Source organism: Nerophis lumbriciformis, linkage group LG18, assembly GCF_033978685.3.
Source record: "Nerophis lumbriciformis linkage group LG18, RoL_Nlum_v2.1, whole genome shotgun sequence".
In the NCBI taxonomy this organism is placed as follows: Eukaryota; Metazoa; Chordata; class Actinopteri; order Syngnathiformes; family Syngnathidae; genus Nerophis; species Nerophis lumbriciformis.
Genome location: NC_084565.2, coordinates 26,093,206 through 26,113,315, shown reverse-complemented (window position 1 = coordinate 26,113,315; position 20,110 = coordinate 26,093,206).

Genomic DNA, 20,110 nt, shown 5'->3' with positions numbered 1-20,110 from the left:
GCTGAAGCTAGTCCGTTTTTTTGAATTTTTTGTAAGGGTCCCCCCTTACGACATTTTAGCAAAAAAAAAATTCCGTAAAACCTTTTTTTTTCTTCCATTTTCAGGTTGTGTCGGGACTCCTGATGACGTTTGAGACATTTTATACAACTACAGCACTAGAAATGTGCTGCTGAAGCTAGTCCGTTTTTGCGAATTTTTCGTAAGGGTCCCCCTTACGACATTTTAGCAAAACATTTTTTCCACAAAATATGAATTTTCTTCCATTTTTAGGTTGTGTCGGGACTCCTGATGAAGTTTTGAGACATTTTATACAAATACAGCGACAGAAATGTGCTGCTGAAGCTAGTCCGTTTTTTTGAATTTTTTGTAAGGTTCCCCCCTTACGACATTTTAGCAAAGCATTTTTTCCGTGAAACCTTTTTTTTCTTTCATTTTCAGGTTGTCAGGACTCCTGATGACGTTTTGAGACATTCACTACAACTACAGCACCAGAATTGTGCAGCTGAAGCAAGTAAGTTTTTTTGAATTTTTTGTAAGGGTCCCCCCTTACGACAATTTAGCAAACATTTTTTTCCGTAAAATATGCATTTTCTTCCATTTTCAGGTTGTATCGGGACTCCTGATGACGTTTTGAGACATTTTATAAAACTACAGCACAAGAATTGTGCTGCTAATGCAGTCCGTTTTTTTGAATTTTTTGTAAGGGTCCCCCCCTTACGACATTTTAGAAAGAAAAAAAATTCCTTAAAATATGCATTTTCTTCCATTTTCAGGTTGTGTCGGGACTCCTGATGACGTTTTGAGACATTTTATACAACTACAGCCCCAGAATTGTGCTGCTGAAGAAAGTCGTTTTTTTTTGTTTTTTCTAAGGGTCCCCCTTACGACATTTTATCAAAAAAAAATTTCAGTAAAATATGCATTTTCTTCCATTTTCAGGTTGTCGGGACTCCTGATGATGTTTTGAGACATTTTATACAACTACAGCACCAGAAATGTGCTGCTAATGCAGATCCGTTTTTTTGAATTTTTTGTAAGGGTCCCCCTTACGACATTTTAGCAAACATTTTTTTTCCGTAAAATATGCATTTTCTTCCATTTTCAGGTTGTGTCAAGACTCCTGATGACGTTTTGAGACATTTTATACAACTACAGCACCAGAATTGTGCTGCTAATGCAGGTCCGTTTTTTTTTATTTTTTAAAAGGGTCCACTTTAGCAAAAAAAAAAAATGTCAGTAAAATATGCAATTTCTTCCATTTTCAGGTTGTGTCGGGACTCCTGATGACGTTTTGAGACATTTTATACAACTGCAGCACAAGAATTGTGCTGCTAATGCAGGTCCGTTTTTTTGAATTTTTTGTAAGGCTCCCACTTTACGACATTTTAGCAAAAAAATGTTTCAATAAAATATGCATTTTCTTCCATTTTCAGGTTGTGTCGGGACTCCTGATGACGTTTTGAGACATTTTATACAACTACAGCACCAGAATTGTGCTGCTAATGCAGGTCCGTTTTTTAAATTTTTTTTGTTAGGGTCTCCCCTTACGACATTTTAGCAAAAATTTTTTTCCGTAAAATATGCATTTTCTTCCATTTTCAGGTTGTTTCTGTACTCCTGATTACGTTTTGAGACATTTTATACAACTACAGCACCAGAATTGTGCTGCTAATGCAGGTCCGTTTTTTTAAATTTTTTGTAAGGGTCCCCCCTTACGACATTTTAGCAAAATATTTTTTCCGTAAAATATGCATTTTCTTCCATTTTCAGGTTGTCGGAACTCCTGATGACGTTTTGAGACATTTTAAACAACTACAGCACCAGAATTGTGCTGCTAATGCAGGTCCGTTTTTTTTTATTTTTTGAAAAGGTCCCCCTTTACGACATTTTAGCAAAAAAATGTTTCCGTAAAATATGCATTTTTTTCCATTTTCAGGTTCGTTTCTGGACTCCTGATTACGTTTTGAGACATTTTATACAACTACAGCACCATTTTCTTCCATTTTCAGGTTGTGTCAAGACTCCTGATGACGTTTTGAGACATTTTATACAACTACAGCACCAGAATTGTGCTGCTAATGCAGGTCCGTTTTTTTAAATTTTTTGTAAGGGTCCCCTTTACCAAAAAAAAAAATCCGTAAAAAATGCATTTTCCTCCATTTTCTGGTTCTGTCGGTACTCCTGATGACGTTTTGAGACATTTTATACAACTACAGCATCAGAATTGTGCTGCTTAAGCAAGTCCGTTTTTTTGAATTTTTTGTAAGGGTCCCCCCTTACGACATTTTAGCAAAAAAATGTTTCCGTAAAATATGCATTTTCTTCCATTTTCAGCTTGTGTTGGAACTCCTGATGACGTTTTGAGACATTTTATAGAACTACAGCACCAGAATTGTGCTGCTAATGGAGGTCCGTTTTTTTGAATTTTTTGTAAGGGTCCCCCTTTACGACATTTTAGCAAGCATTTTTTTTCCGTAAAATATGCATTTTCTTCCATTTTCAGGTTGTTTCGGGACTCCTGGTGTCGTTTTGAGACATTTTATACAACTACAGCACCAGAATTGTGCTGCTAATGCAGGTCCGTTTTTTTTTAATTTTTTGTAAGGGTCTCCTTTAGCAAAAATGTTTTTCCATAAAATATGCATTTTCTTCCATTTTCAGGTTGTGTCGGAACTCCTGATGACGTTTTGAGACATTTTATACAACTACAGCACCAGAATTGTGCTGTTAATGCAGGTCCGTTTTTTTGAATTTTTTGTAAGGGTCCCCCCTTACGACATTTTAGCAAAAAAAATGTTCCGTAAAATCTACATTTTTTTCCATTTTTAGGTTGTTTCTGGACTCTTGATTACGTTTTGAGACATTTTATACAACTACAGCACCAGAATTGTGCTGCTAATGCAGGTCCGTTTTTTTGAATTTTTTGTAAGGGTCCCCCCTTACAACATTTTAGCAAAAAAATGTTTCCGTAAAATATGCATTTTCTTCCATTTTCAGGTTGTGTCGGGACTCCTGATGACGTTTTGAGACATTTTATACAACTACAGCACCATAATTGTGCTGCTAATGCAGGTAATTCTTTTGGATTTTTTTGTAAGGGTCCCCCCTTACGACATTTTAGCAAAAAAAAATATTCCGTAAAATATGCATTTTCTTCCATTTTCAGGTTGTCGGGACTCCTGATGATGTTTTGAGACATTTTATACAACTACAGCACCAGAAATGTGCTGCTAATGCAGATCCATTTTTTTGAATTTTTTGTAAGGGTCCCCCCTTACGACATTTTAGCAAACATTTTTTTTCCGTAAAATATGCATTTTCTTCCATTTTCAGGTTGTGTCAAGACTCCTGATGACATTTTGAGACATTTTATACAACTACAGCACCAGAATTGTGCTGCTAATGCAGGTCCGTTTTTTTTAATTTTTTAAAAGGGTCCACTTTAGCAAAAAAAAGAAATTTCAGTAAAATATGCATTTTCTTCCATTTTCAGGTTGTGTCGGGACTCCTGATGACGTTTTGAGACATTTTATACAACTACAGCACCAGAATTGTGCTGCTTAAACAAGTCAGTTTTTTTTAATTTTTTGTCCCTTATTACATTTTATTAAAATTTTTTTTCGTAAAACCTTTTTTCTTCTTCCATTTTCAGGTTGTTGTCGGGACTCCTGATGATGTTTTGAGACATCTACAACTACAGCACCAGAATTGTGCTGCTAATGCAGGCCCGTTTTTTTAAATTTTTTGTAAGGATCCCCCCTTACGACATTTTAGCAAAAACATTTTTTCGTAAAACCTTTTTTTTTCTTCCATTTTCAGGTTGTGTCGGGACTTCTCATGACGTTTTGAGACATTTTATACAACTACAGCACCAGAATTGTGCTGCTAATGCATGTCCGTTTTTTTGAATTTTTTGTAAGGGTCCCCCCCTAACGACATTTTAGCAAAACATGTTTTCCACAAAAATTTTTTTTTTTCCAATTTTAGGTTGTGTCTGGACTCCTGATGACGTTTTGAGACATTTTATACAAATACAGCACCAGAAATGTGCTGCTGAAGCTAGTCCGTTTTTTTGAATTTTTTGTAAGGTTCCCCCCTTACGACATTTTAGCAAAAATTTTTTTCCGTAAAATATGCATTTTCTTCCATTTTCAGGTTGTGTCGGGACTCCTGATGACGTTTTGAGACATTTTATACAACTACAGCACCAGAATTGTGCTGCTAATGCAGGTCCGTTTTTTTTAATTTCTTGTAAGGGTCCCCCCTTACGACATTTTAGCAAAATATTTTTTCCGTAAAATATGCATTTTCTTCCATTTTCAGGTTGTCGGAACTCCTGATGACGTTTTGAGACATTTTAAACAACTACAGCACCAGAATTGTGCTGCTAATGCAGGTCCGTTTTTTTTTAATTTTTTGAAAAGGTCCCCCTTTACGACATTTTAGCAAAAAAATGTTTCCGTAAAATATGCATTTTTTTCCATTTTCAGGTTCGTTTCTGGACTCCTGATTACGTTTTGAGACATTTTATACAACTACAGCACCATTTTCTTCCATTTTCAGGTTGTGTCAAGACTCCTGATGACGTTTTGAGACATTTTATACAACTACAGCACCAGAATTGTGTTGCTAATGCAGGTCCGTTTTTTTAAATTTTTTGTAAGGGTCCCCTTTACCAAAAAAAAAAATCCGTAAAAAATGCATTTTCCTCCATTTTCTGGTTCTGTCGGTACTCCTGATGACGTTTTGAGACATTTTATACAACTACAGCATCAGAATTGTGCTGCTTAAGCAAGTCGGTTTTTTTGAATTTTTTGTAAGGGCATTTTAGCAAAAAAAATATTCCGTAAAATCTACATTTTTTTCCATTTTTAGGTTGTTTCTGGACTCTTGATTACGTTTTGAGACATTTTATACAACTACAGCACCAGAATTGTGCTGCTAATGCAGGTCCGTTTTTTTGAATTTTTTGTAAGGGTCCCCCCTTACAACATTTTAGCAAAAAAATGTTTCCGTAAAATATGCATTTTCTTCCATTTTCAGGTTGTGTCGGGACTCCTGATGACGTTTTGAGACATTTTATACAAATACAGCGACAGAAATGTGCTGCTGAAGCTAGTCCGTTTTTTTGAATTTTTTGTAAGGGTTCCCCCTTTCGACATTTTAGCAAAACATTTTTTCCGTGAAACCTTTTTTTTCTTTCATTTTCAGGTTGTCAGGACTCCTGATGACGTTTTGAGACATTCACTACAACTACAGCACCAGAATTGTGCTGCTGAAGCAAGTAAGTTTTTTTGAATTTTTTGTAAGGGTCCCCCCTTACGACAATTTAGCAAACATTTTTTTCCGTAAAATATGCATTTTCTTCCATTTTCAGGTTGTATCGGGACTCCTGATGACGTTTTGAGACATTTTATAAAACTACAGCACAAGAATTGTGCTGCTAATGCAGTCCGTTTTTTTTGAATTTTTTGTAAGGGTCCCCCCTTACGACATTTTAGAAAGAAAAAAAATTCCTTAAAATATGCATTTTCTTCCATTTTCAGGTTGTGTCGGGACTCCTGATGACGTTTTGAGACATTTTATACAACTACAGCCCCAGAATTGTGCTGCTGAAGAAAGTCCGTTTTTTTTGTTTTTTTCTAAGGGTCCCCCTTACGACATTTTAGCAAAAAAAAATTTCAGTAAAATATGCATTTTCAGGTTGTCGGGACTCCTGATGATGTTTTGAGACATTTTATACAACTACAGCACCAGAAATGTGCTGCTAATGCAGATCCGTTTTTTTGAATTTTTTGTAAGGGTCCCCCCTTACGACATTTTAGCAAACATTTTTTTTCCGTAAAATATGCATTTTCTTCCATTTTCAGGTTGTGTCAAGACTCCTGATGACGTTTTGAGACATTTTATACAACTACAGCACCAGAATTGTGCTGCTAATGCAGGTCCGTTTTTTTTTATTTTTTAAAAGGGTCCACTTTAGCAAAAAAAAAAAAATGTCAGTAAAATATGCAATTTCTTCCATTTTCAGGTTGTGTCGGGACTCCTGATGACGTTTTGAGACATTTTATACAACTGCAGCACAAGAATTGTGCTGCTAATGCAGGTCCGTTTTTTTGAATTTTTTGTCCCTTATTACATTTTATTAAAATTTTTTTTCGTAAAACCTTTTTTTTTCTTCCATTTTCAGGTTGTTGTCGGGACTCCTGATGATGTTTTGAGACATCTACAACTACAGCACCAGAATTGTGCTGCTAATGCAGGCCCGTTTTTTTAAATTTTTTGTAAGGATCCCCCCTTACGACATTTAGCAAAAACATTTTTTCGTAAAACCTTTTTTTTTCTTCCATTTTCAGGTTGTGTCGGGACTTCTCATGACGTTTTGAGACATTTTATACAACTACAGCACCAGAATTGTGCTGCTAATGCATGTCCGTTTTTTTGAATTTTTTGTAAGGGTCCCCCCCTAACGACATTTTAGCAAAAAATTTTTTCCGTAAAATATGCATTTTCTTCCATTTTCAGGTTGTGTCGGGACTCCTGATGACGTTTTGAGACATTTTATACAACTACAGCACCAGAATTGTGCTGCTAATGCAGGTCCGTTTTTTAAAATTTTTTTGTAAGGGTCTCCCCTTACGACATTTTAGCAAAATTTTTTTTCCGTAAAATATGCATTTTCTTCCATTTTCAGGTTGTTTCTGTACTCCTGATTACGTTTTGAGACATTTTATACAACTACAGCACCAGAATTGTGCTGCTAATGCAGGTCCGTTTTTTTTAATTCTTGTAAGGGTCCCCCCTTACGACATTTTAGCAAAATATTTTTTCCGTAAAATATGCATTTTCTTCCATTTTCAGGTTGTCGGAACTCCTGATGACGTTTTGAGACATTTTAAACAACTACAGCACCAGAATTGTGCTGCTAATGCAGGTCCGTTTTTTTTAATTTTTTGAAAAGGTCCCCCTTTACGACATTTTAGCAAAAAAATGTTTCCGTAAAATATGCATTTTTTTCCATTTTCAGGTTCGTTTCTGGACTCCTGATTACGTTTTGAGACATTTTATACAACTACAGCACCATTTTCTTCCATTTTCAGGTTGTGTCAAGACTCCTGATGACGTTTTGAGACATTTTATACAACTACAGCACCAGAATTGTGTTGCTAATGCAGGTCCGTTTTTTTAAATTTTTTGTAAGGGTCCCCTTTACCAAAAAAAAAAATCCGTAAAAAATGCATTTTCCTCCATTTTCTGGTTCTGTCGGTACTCCTGATGACGTTTTGAGACATTTTATACAACTACAGCATCAGAATTGTGCTGCTTAAGCAAGTCGGTTTTTTTGAATTTTTTGTAAGGGCATTTTAGCAAAAAAAATCCATTTTTAGGTTGTTTCTGGACTCTTGATTACGTTTTGAGACATTTTATACAACTACAGCACCAGAATTGTGCTGCTAATGCAGGTCCGTTTTTTTGAATTTTTTGTAAGGGTCCCCCCTTACAACATTTTAGCAAAAAAATGTTTCCGTAAAATATGCATTTTCTTCCATTTTCAGGTTGTGTCGGGACTCCTGATGACGTTTTGAGACATTTTATACAACTACAGCACCATAATTGTGCTGCTAATGCAGGTAATTCTTTTGGATTTTTTTGTAAGGGTCCCCCCTTACGACATTTTAGCAAAAAAATGTTTCCGTAAAATATGCATTTTCTTCCATTTTCAGCTTGTGTTGGAACTCCTGATGACGTTTTGAGACATTTTATAGAACTACAGCACCAGAATTGTGCTGCTAATGGAGGTCCGTTTTTTTGAATTTTTTGTAAGGGTCCCCCTTTACGACATTTTAGCAAGCATTTTTTTCCGTAAAATATGCATTTTCTTCCATTTTCAGGTTGTTTCGGGACTCCTGGTGTCGTTTTGAGACATTTTATACAACTACAGCACCAGAATTGTGCTGCTAATGCAGGTCCGTTTTTTTTAAATTTTTTGTAAGGGTCTCCTTTAGCAAAAATTTTTTTCCATAAAATATGCATTTTCTTCCATTTTCAGGTTGTGTCGGAACTCCTGATGACGTTTTGAGACATTTTATACAACTACAGCACCAGAATTGTGCTGTTAATGCAGGTCCGTTTTTTTGAATTTTTTGTAAGGGTCCCCCTTTACGACATTTTAGCAAAAAAAATGTTCCGTAAAATCTACATTTTTTTCCATTTTTAGGTTGTTTCTGGACTCTTGATTACGTTTTGAGACATTTTATACAACTACAGCACCAGAATTGTGCTGCTAATGCAGGTCCGTTTTTTTGAATTTTTTGTAAGGGTCCCCCCTTACAACATTTTAGCAAAAAAATGTTTCCGTAAAATATGCATTTTCTTCCATTTTCAGGTTGTGTCGGGACTCCTGATGACGTTTTGAGACATTTTATACAACTACAGCACCATAATTGTGCTGCTAATGCAGGTAATTCTTTTGGATTTTTTTGTAAGGGTCCCCCCTTACGACATTTTAGCAAAAAAAAAAAATTCCGTAAAATATGCATTTTCTTCCATTTTCAGGTTGTGTCGGGACTCCTGATGACGTTTTGAGACATTTTGTACAAATGCGTGAGCAAATTGTTAAACAGTTTAAGAAAAGCCTTTCTCAACCAGCTATTGCAAAGAATTTAGGGATTTCACCATCTACGGTCTGTAATATCATCAAAGGGTTCAGAGAATCTGGAGAAATCAATGCACGTAAGCAGCTAAGCCCGTGACCTTCGATCCCTCAGGCTGTACTGCATCAAAAAGCGACATCAGTGTGTAAAGGATATCACCACATGGGCTCTGGAACACTTCAGAAACCCACTGTCAGTAACTACAGTTGGTCGCTACATCTGTAAGTGCAAGTTAAAACTCTCCTATGCAAGGCGAAAACCGTTTATCAACAACACCCAGAAACGCCGTCGGCGAACAGTTAGGCCTGCTTGGGGCTTGTGTCAACGCCATGGCGGAACGCCAAGACTCTCACCTAAATGCCCTGGAGACACAGCTGGGAAGTGTACTCACCGCGCTGCAGGCAATGACTTCCCCCTCGGCCGACCCAGCAGTTCAGCTGCGCCATCCTCGACCCGCAGATAATCCGCTGCCTAACGACATCCCTCCTGCTACTTGTCCTCCACTCTCCAAGCTTGAACGATTCTCCGGCGAATCAGGTGACGTGCGATCCTTCCTCACCCACTGTGAGATTTTTTTTGAACTGCTACCAACATCTTTTTACTCCGAAAGAGCTCGTGTGGCTTTTGTCATGTCCCATATGAGTGGCAGGGCTTCCTCCTGGGCCACCGCGGAATGGGGGCGTCAATCTCCCGTGTGTGCTTCATACGCCGCTTTCGCCAAAGCCATGAAGAACATTTTCCAGCGCGAAAGGCCAGGACGTGAGGCAGCTCGGTCATTACTTCGTCTGCAGCAAGGACAGCGGAGCGTCACGGACTTCGCCATCGAATTCCGAAGGCTTGCGGCTGATAGTGGATGGCCCACTTCCGCATTGGTAGACATTTTTTCCCTCGGTCTGGCTGATCAAGTCCGGAAGCAGATGATCCCGCTTAAGACTCCCGACAGCCTTGATGAGCTCGTCGCTCTAGCGGTGGAAATTGAAAATCGCCTTGTTGACTGGGAAAGAGAGAGATTCCGACGCCAGGGACTCCGCGCTTCGACATGTAGTGGGAGTGGCCATGGAGCGCGTCAAGCTGCATTCGCGCCGATACCCAGTGTCGACACCCCGCCGATATCATACAAAGAGAAGCCTATGCAGCTCGGAGGAAATCGTCTCGCTCCAAGAGATCGTCGCCTTCGTCTCCAGTTTATATTGCGGCAAGGCTGAGCATCGCATCACCCACTGTCCTCATCGTCCTGCCCGCCTCCGAACCCAAGCGTCACCTCCTCGCCGCACCCAAGCGTCACCTCCTCGCTGCACCCAAGCGTCACCTCCTCCAGCGACCGACCCTGCTCCTCTACTGCCATCTACAGGTCAGACATTATCTAGGCTTCAACTCACGGGCATACTTGCCTGGGATAAGGACCAGAGATTGGACATTAGGGCGCTTATTGACTCAGGTTCTGATGACAATTTTATCGATGAGTCTGTTGTTAAACATTTTTCTATACCCGTTGTTAAATTACCCAGACCTAGAGTAGTCCGATCCCTCGACGGAGGCCACCTGGCGAGCGTCACCCATCAAACTCAGCCGTTATCTCTTAAATTATCTGGTAACCATTTTGAGTCAATCAATTTTCTTGTTATTCCCTCTCGTTCGGCTCCTGTTGTGCTCGGGCTTACCTGGCTAGCAAAACATAATCCCCATATCGACTGGGCCAAGACCACTATCATTAACTGGGTTTTTTTTTGTCATACGCACTGTCTGCGGTCCGCATGCCCTCGCACTGTTCCCGCACGCGTTGTAACCCAGGAGGTTATTGATTTATCGGTTGTGCCAACTGCTTACCACAACCTTAAAGAAGTCTTTAGCAAGGACCGCGCGTTGTCCCTACCTCCACACCGTCCCTATGATTGTTGCATTAATCTCCTCCCTGGTGCCACACTCCCTTCATCCCGTCTTTATAACATTTCAAAACATGAAAGAGATGCACTAGAGGAATATATCACCACTTCGCTCGCTTCTGGTCTCATCCGTCCCTCCAACTCTCCTCTAGCCGCCGGTTTTTTCTTTGTGGAAAAGAAAGATAAGACACTCCGCCCCTGCATCGATTACCGTGCCCTCAATAATATTACTGTTAAAAATAAGTATCCTCTTTCGCTTCTCGACTCAGCTTTCAACCCACTACACACTGCTAGACATTTCACCAAGTTGGACCTCCGCAATGCTTACCACTTAGTCAGAATTAAGCAAGGAGATGAATGGAATACTGCATTCAACACACCACTAGAACACTTTGAATACCTGGTCATGCCTTTCGGCCTCACCAATGCTCCTGCCGTTTTTCAGGCCCTCATCAATGATGTCCTGCGTGACATGCTCGACCGTTTCGTGGTAGTTTACTTGGATGATATCCTCGTTTTCTCGCCGACCCCTGAACTTCACATTCAGCACGTTCGCTTAGTTTTCCAACGCCTTCTCGAGAATCGTCTGTATGTCAAGGCTGAAAAAATGTGTTTTTCATTCCAAGTCTGTTCCTTTTTTGGGTTTAATTGTTGAGAGGGGTCAACTCGGAGCAGATCCAGCGAAGATCCAGGCGGTGGTTGATTGGCCCACACCCACGTCTAGAAAGCACCTCCAAAGGTTTCTAGGTTTCTCAAATTTTTATCGTCGTTTTATCCGTAATTTTAGTAGAGTAGCTGAACCATTAACGAGACTGACTTCCACTAAGCTCCCCTTTTTATGGACCTCAGAGACTCAGTCTGCTTGTGGTAAGCTCAAGTCTTTGTTCACCACTGCACCGGTTCTTGTCCACCCTAACATTTCCTCTCAATTTTTCGTCGAGGGTGATGCATCTGACTCCGGCGTGGGGGCTGTTCTCTCCCAGCGCTCCACCTCCGACCAGAGGCTGCACCCCTGTGCCTTCTTCTCACGCCGCCTTACACCAGCGGAACGCAATTATGATATCAGCAATAGAGAGCTACTTGCCGTGGTGTTGGCGCTGCAAGAATGGAGGCACTGGCTGGAGGGCTCGGAGACCCCTTTTGTGGTATTCACAGACCATAAGAATCTGGCCTACATCCGAACTGCTCGACGGCTCAATCCCAGACAAGCAAGGTGGGCATTATTCCTAGCCAGATTCAATTTCACAATGACCTTCCGCCCCGGCTCCCAGAATGGTAAGCCAGACGCCCTGTCGAGGATGTACTCCTGCCCCGAGGAAGAGGTCAAGACCGAGATGATCATTACACCATCACAAGTGCTGGGAGCGTTGCAGTGGGACATTGAAGGCCGTGTTAAGGAGGGACTCAAGAATGTTCCCTCTCCAAAGAACTGCCCTCAGGGACGTTTGTTTGTGATCCCAGAGCTCCGTCCAGAAGTACTGAACTGGTCCCACAGTTCCAAGGTCGCCTGCCACCCGGGCATTACCCGTACCTTTTTCCTCCTGTCCTAGCGCTTCTGGTGGCCAACCTTCAGGGCCGACACCAGGGAATTCGTATCCGCCTGTGCCACTTGTGCCCTTAATAAGGCCTCACACAGGGCACCAGCTGGTCTTCTGCGCCCACTCCCCATCCCCTCCCGCCCGTGGTCCCATATGGCGTTGGACTTCGTCACAGGACTTCCACCATCCAAGGGCAACACTATGATATTGACTTTGGTGAACCGCTTCTCCAAGATGGCCCATTTTTTAGCCCTTGCCAAATTGCCCTCTGCACTTGAAACGGCAGAATTGCTCGTACGCCATGTTTTCTGGCTGCATGGTATCCCGGTGGATGTGGTGTCGGATAGAGGGCCACAATTCTCGTCTGCAGTTTGGAGGGCATTCTGCAAATCATTAGGAGCATCGCCCAGCCTTTCTTCAGGATACCACCCGCAGACAAACGGTCAGACTGAGCGCACCAATCAAGATCTGGAGGCCGCCATCCGCTGCGTCTGCCACCAGCAACCAGCCTCCTGGGCGTTCAGTCTACCATGGATCGAGTATGCCCATAATACACTCATCAGCTCTGCTACAGGTATGTCCCCTTTTCACTCTGCCTACAGTTACCAACCTCCCGTTTTTCCTTCTCTGGAATCCGAGGTCACTGTCCCATCTGTGGCTGCCCACCTGCACCGTGCACATCAAGCCTGGCGCAATACCCGGTCTGCACTGCTACGCACCTCAGAACGCAACCAGCGCCTCGCTAACCGCCACCGCAGCACAGCACCAGACTACAGGCCCGGTCAGAAGGTGTGGTTGTCGTCCCGTGATCTACCTCTCCAAGTGGACTCCAAGAAACTTCAGCCACAATTTAATGGACCCTATCCCATTGAGCGAATCATTAATCCCTCCGCCGTGCATCTACGCCTTCCCGACTCCCTGAGGATACATCCCTCATTCCATGTCTCTCTAATCAAGCCCGTTTCCACCAGTCCCTTGAGTCCTCCAGAGGTGCGTCCTCCACCTCCCAGGCTTATTGATGGCCACCCCGCGTTCTCAGTCAAGGCTATTCTCGACGTGAGGAGAAGGGGCAGGGGTTTCCAGTATCTGGTCGACTGGGAGGGCTACGGCCCCGAGGACCGATCCTGGGTCCCACGTTCACTTATTCTAGACCCTTCACTGTTAACTACCTTTTATGATCATTTTCCGGAGAAACCAGGTAAGCCGCCAGGTGGCGTCCATTAAGGGGGGTACTGTTGTGTTTTTAGTATTTTCCTGCCTTCTCCTCTTGTCTGCACCTGTGCTTTTAGTGATTTGTCCTCGGCGAGGGGCGGACCTTGATGCACACCTGCTCGCAATTAGCACTACGGTATTTAGGCACGTCACGGTCAGCTTGGCCTTGCCGGTTATTGCCTCCCACGTGCATGTGCCTGCTTCACTTCATCAGTCCCGGTATGTTGCCTCTCCTTGTTCCTGTAATCCCTCACCTCTTTGTGTTTGCTTCCTAGCCCCCCTGAGGTAAAGAGGATTTTGTGTTGGACTTTTTGCTGTGTTCAGTGCGCCCTGGCCTTTTTCCCTGCCGACCACTGTGGAACCTGTTTTTTGTTTGTTTATTCATGGTGTGCACTTTTGCCCCATCGCCTTTTGTTAAACTTATTAAATATTCCCCTTTTTATAATTCAACCTTGCCTCTCGTCTCTGCATCCTGGGATCACCTTGATCAGGTCCTAACAGCGTGGCTTCATAGTAAAAGAGTGCGGGTACTAGACTGGCCTGCCTGTAGTCCAGACCTGTCTCCCATTAAAAATGTGTAGCGCATTATGAAGCCTAAAATTGGACAACAGAGACCCCGGACTGTTGAACAACTTAAGCTGTACATCAAGCAAGAATGGGAAAGAATTCCACCTGAAAAGCTTCAAAAATTGGTCTCCTCAGTTCCCAAATGTTTACAGAGTGTTGTCAAAAGGAAAGGCCATGTAACACAGTGGTAAACATGCCCCTGTGCCAACTTTTTTGCAATCTGTTGCTGCCATTTGGTCATTTCCCAACCAATAATCTACAAAACAAATACAACGTTGAAACAACATGCTTTTTGACAACGCTTATTCAATGTCAGGTTGTGATGTTGATTTGATCATTGACATTTGGTAATTTGCCAACCAACAACGTGGATCCAACGTTGGACATCAACGTCGTCTCAATTTACAAATACAACTATTTTGCAATGATGTTTCAAAGTCAGTTTTAAAGGATATGTATGTGTAATCAACGTTGTATCAATATCCTGTACATGCTGGGGCTACGCTTCACTTCCTGTCCAACCAACAAAACAACGGAAAATTGTCTTATATATTACGATCATGCTTTGTCAAAGATGTTTTGTAATGTTATTCTGTGATATTTCTGCATACGTAAATGTTTTCAGGCAGATTTAAATCAAGTGTATTGTAATAGTGGCGGCAATATGAATGAGGTAGACTGTCTTTGACTAAATAAGCAGAAGCGCTACACACACACCACGGCTCCTCAAACACATTCTGCCCTCTGCAGCCCACATCCGTTATTTACAGTTAACTAAACAACATTCCTGTCACGACAGTATATTGTTTGGTAACCTGTTCTGATTGATAGTCTGCAATTACAGAATGTTTAGCAGGCTGAATTTTACATGTTTTATTAATAAATACAGAAAGTTAAGACATTGTCATGCAGAGAGATGATTATTATTATCTTGTACAACATGTAATGTACAGAATATCAGAAGCATTTATTCAAGTAGAAATATGACTTTTAACATTCCCAAACATCTTTGACAATCAAAGCACAATCATAACAATCCACATGTTGTGGTATTAATGCGTGAAACTGGTATCTAAACAGTGTTGCTCCTCCTCCTACTGCAAGTGGTCCTACAGCGGAAATACGAATTCTGTATTTCTACAACTACAACATCTGGCAAGACATCGACACACTGCAGGTATTTTTTTTAATTCTCTTTAAAAGCATGTTAATGTTCTTTTTATGTTGAGCTGTTTAAAAAAGCATAATGTAAAAAAACAACAACTTTTCATTAAAGCAAACTAATTGTCCAGTCATGGTAATACAACTTTAAAATGATCAGTCTCGGGTACACTTAATAATGATGACATTTTTTTTATTATATATATTAGGGTTGTTCCGATACCAGTAGCAAAATGTATATCAATACTTTTTGATACTTTTCGATAATTTTCAAAATAAAGGGAACAACAAAAATATCAATATTGGCTTTATTTTAACAGAACATCTTACAATCCAATAAACATATGTTTCCTATTGCACTCAAAGAACAATTTTTCGAGGGTTAAAATATAAATTAAAAGGCATTGAACACATTGTTTTTTTCTTGTTACACTCAAAGAACAATATACAATTTATTATGTTACATGTAGAAGGATGAACGGGTCCGGTTGTGTCCTGCAAAACTAATAATAAAGCAACTAGATTGTCACAAATCAGCGACCTCGTCATTCTGACCTGAAAGCGGAGCTTAGAGGACCCATTGACGGGTAAAGTGAAGTGTGTTAACCCGACGAGAACATCGACTCTGAAGGGAACGTCTGCCCTGTGCTCCTCTACTACGGTCTGCACCGGAGCCGAACAGCAGGACAGGTGTAATAACAAAATATAAATTAAAAGGCACATTGTTTTTTTCTTGTTACACTCAAAGAACAATATACAATTTATTATGTTACATGTAGTCTGCCATAATCAAGGATTAGGTTAGAATATAATAAAAAGCTTTACTGACATTATGTTATATGCTTCATGATTTATGGTTGCCACTCCTGGTCTGTGCTTCAAAGAAAAATACAATTATTAGTAAGTACTACAAACAAAGCTATGGATACTACAGATAAGTCATGTAGCAGGTAAAACACACATTTGTAAAAGACCAAAATTGTAGCAATTTGTTTCAAAATATAGAAATTTCACTTGCATTAGTTGACTGCTAATTGGGCAGTTTTAACGCCACTAATATTTGGCATCAAGCCAAGCAGCTGCGTACGCGTCGACGTATCTACTAAGAATAGACATTTGAAAGGCAATTTAAAATAAATAAAGAATAGTGAACAACAGGCTGAATAAGTGTACGTTATAAGACGCATAAATAACCAACTGAGAACGTGCCTGGTATGTTAACGTAACATATTATGGTAAGAGTCATTCAAATAACTATAACATATAGAACATGCTATACGTTTACCAAACAATCTGTCACTCCTAATCACTAAATCCCATGAAATCTTATAAGTCTAGTCTCTTACGCGAATTGGCTAAATAATATTATTTGATATTTTACGGTAATGTGTTAATATCACACATAAGTCGTTCCTGAGTCAAAACTATGAAAAAAACTGCGACTTATAGTCCAAAAAATTTGGTACATGTTATGGTAAATGGTAAATGGGTTATACTTGTATAGCGCTTTTCTACCTTCAAGGTACTCAAAGCGCTTTGACACTATTTCCACATTCACCCATTCACACACACACATTCACACACTGATAGCGGGAGCTGCCATGCAAGGCCCTAACCACGACCCTTCAGGGACAAGGGTGAAGTGTCTTGCTCAAGGACACAACGGACGTGACGAGGTTGGTAGAAGGTGGGGATTGAACCAGGAACCCTCAGGTTGCTGGCATAGCCACTCTCCCAACTATGCCACGCCGTTCCCTTATGTATCTACATGGAGCTGGATAACTTATGAGAGTAGCGTGTGTGTTTAAGAGAATGGCAACGTGTTGTCTGAGTGACGTCAGTGAGTGATTGGGCGAGTGAAGAGAGAGAAAGGTAGCGCGTGCACTGCGCTGTAGAAGGATGAACGGGTCCGGTTGTGCCATGCAAAACTAATAATAAAGCAACCAGATTGTCACAAATCAGCGACCTCGTCATTCTGATCTGAAAGCGGAGCTTAGCGGACCCATTGACGTGTAAAGTGAAGTGTGTTAACCCGACGAGAACATCGACTCTGAAGGGAACGTCTGCCCTGTGCTCCTCTACTACGGTCTGCACCGGAGCCAAACAGCAGACAGGTGTAACAACAACATCATTACCTGTCACTCTTTAAACTCCTTGTGCAGATCTAAATGCTTATTATTTAAATGTTTACCTAAGTTTGAAGGAAAGGTGATAATACTAATCGTCACATTTGGCAAGGCGTGTTTTAAAGCAACACTTGAAGCGCGTTGCTTCCTTAAAGCGTCACCTTTATCGTTAGTTTTGAAGCCCAAACACTTCCATATTGCGCTTCACGCACCCTCTTTATAAACCTGTATAATTGTTGTTTTTTGCCATTCCTCCTCTCCAAGATGTTATTGCTTGTATGCACTTTGTATGTACATTTTGACACACTCAACATCAGTCACCGCCGCACAGCGGCATTCAGATGAAAGAACTGTATCGGTACTTTTCAAAAGCAGTATAGTACTGATTTCAATCAATTATTATCGCGGTACTTTATTAGTACCGGCATAACGAACAACTTATATATATATATATATATATCTATATATATATATATATATATATATATATATATATATATATATATATAGATATATATATATATATATATATATAGATATAGGATGCTACGATATTTTTATCATTTCTGCTGGGTTTTGTTTTACCCTAGTGACCAAATATGAGAAAAAAAATGTGGATTCAAGTAAAACGTGTAGAAAATGTCCCTGTGGAACATTTTGATAATAAGATTGTTTCCAAATATTAGGGTATTTTTCAAAGATAATCTCAATTATGCAAGTGAGTAATCACCTGCAAACAGTTATGATTAATTCAAATTTAAAAATGTGATTAATGTGATAAATAAACTAATATACATATATGTGTGTATATATATATATATATATATATATATATATATATATATATATTTATTTGCACAAAACTTGGGAACAGTTTTATTTAAAGTTCTATCAGGTTGTATTTTGAATGAAATTTGCCAACGATAGCACAGTGTATAAGGGGTTAGTGTTGGTGGCTCTCAATAAGGAGGTCCTGGGTTTGAAACCCGGGCTCGGGGTCTTTCTGTGTATATATATATATATATATATATATATATACATACACCGAGCGCGATAATGTCACGTTATTGATAGAAAAATGCATTTTTAGACAATATAATTTGAAAAAAAAAGTGGCTAGGATACACCGAGAGTAACAAACAGTAGAAAATGGATTAGAAAAAACAAATTTAAAAAAATAATAATTTACATTTTTTTTTTTTTTTTTTTTTTTTTTTTTTAACTTGGGACTTCCTGCGGGCCGGATTTTGGACGCTGGCGGGCCGGATGTGGCCCGCGGGCCGTAGTTTGGGGACCCTTGCCCTAGTGTGTGAATGTTGTCTGTCTATCTGTGTTGGCCTTGTTATGAGGCCTGCGATGAGACTTGTCCAGGGTGTACCCCGCCCTCCGCCAGAATGCAGCTGCAATAGGCTCCAGCCACCCCCACAACCCCAAGAGGGACAAGCTGTAGACGATGGATGGATGGATGTAGGGAAATTTCCAGCAAGCACACCAGTCGGAGTCTCCTCACTTATTTTTGTACCGACATTGATCTGATCACTGACGGTATGGCTAAACTGCATGATTAATTTAAGTGTGTACATGATTAACGGGATCATTTTTGTGAATAATCACATGAGTTAATTTGTTGATTTTGACAGCCCTTTTATATGTATGTACAGAACCCTAAACCATTGACTTTGGCCCGTTGTGTAAATCGTAAATAAAAACAGAATACAATCCTTTTCAACCTGTATTCAATTGAATTCACTTTTTCATGTTATGTTCAAACTGAGAAACTGGTATTTTGGCAAATATTAGCTCATTTGGAATTTAAATGCCTGCAACATGTTTAAAAAAAAGCTGGCACAACTGGCAAAAAAGACTGAGAAAGTTGAGGAATGCTCATCAAGCACTTATTTTGAACAGGTGAACAGGCTAATTGGGAACAGGTGGGTGCCATGATTGGGAATAAAAGCAGCTTCCATGAAATTCTCAGTCGTTCACAAACAGGCGAGGGCAAATTGTCCAACAGTTTAAGAACAACATTTCTCAACCAGCTATTGCAAGGAATTTAGGGATTTCACCATCTACGGTCCGTAATATCATCAAAAGGTTCAGAGAATCTGGAGAAATCACTGCACTGCACGAAACCCAATAATGAATGCCTGTGACCTTCAATCCCTCAGGCTGTATCTGGATCTTTGTAAAGGATATTGCCACATGGGCTCAGGAACACTTCAGAAAACCACTGTCGGTAACTACAGTTTGTCGCTACAGCTGTAAGTGCAAGTTAAAACTCTACTATGCAAGGCGAAAGCCATTTATCAACAACACCCAGAAATGCCGCCGACTACGATGGACTGATGCAAAGTGGAAAAGTGTTCTGTGGTCTGACGAGTCCACATTTCAAATTGTTTTTGGAAACTGTGGATGTCGTTATTATAGTTGTTATAGGGCAAAGTTCAAAAGCCAGCATCTGTGATGGTATGGGGGATTAGTGCCCAAGGCATGGGTAACTTACACATCTGTGAAGGCACCATTAATGCTGAAAGGTACATACAGGTTTTGGAGCAACATATGTTGCTATCCAAGCAACGTCTTTTTCATGGACGCCCCTGCTTATTTCAGCAAGACAATGCGAAGCCACATTCTGCATGTGTTACAACAGCATGGCTTCGTAGTAAAAGAGTGTGGATACTAGACTGGCCTGCCTGTAGTCCAGACCTGTCTCCCATTGGAAATGTGTGGCGCATTATGAAGCCTAAAATACCACAATGGAGACCCCGGACTGTTGGACAACTTAAGCTGTACATCAAGCAAGAATGGGAAAGAATTCCACCTGAAAAGCTTCAAAAATTGGTCTCCTCAGTTCCGAAACGTTTACTGAGTGTTGTTAAAAGGAAAGGCCATGTAACACAGTGGTAAAAATGCACCTGTGCCAACATTGTTTCAACGTGTTGCTGCCGTTAAATTCTAAGTTAATGATT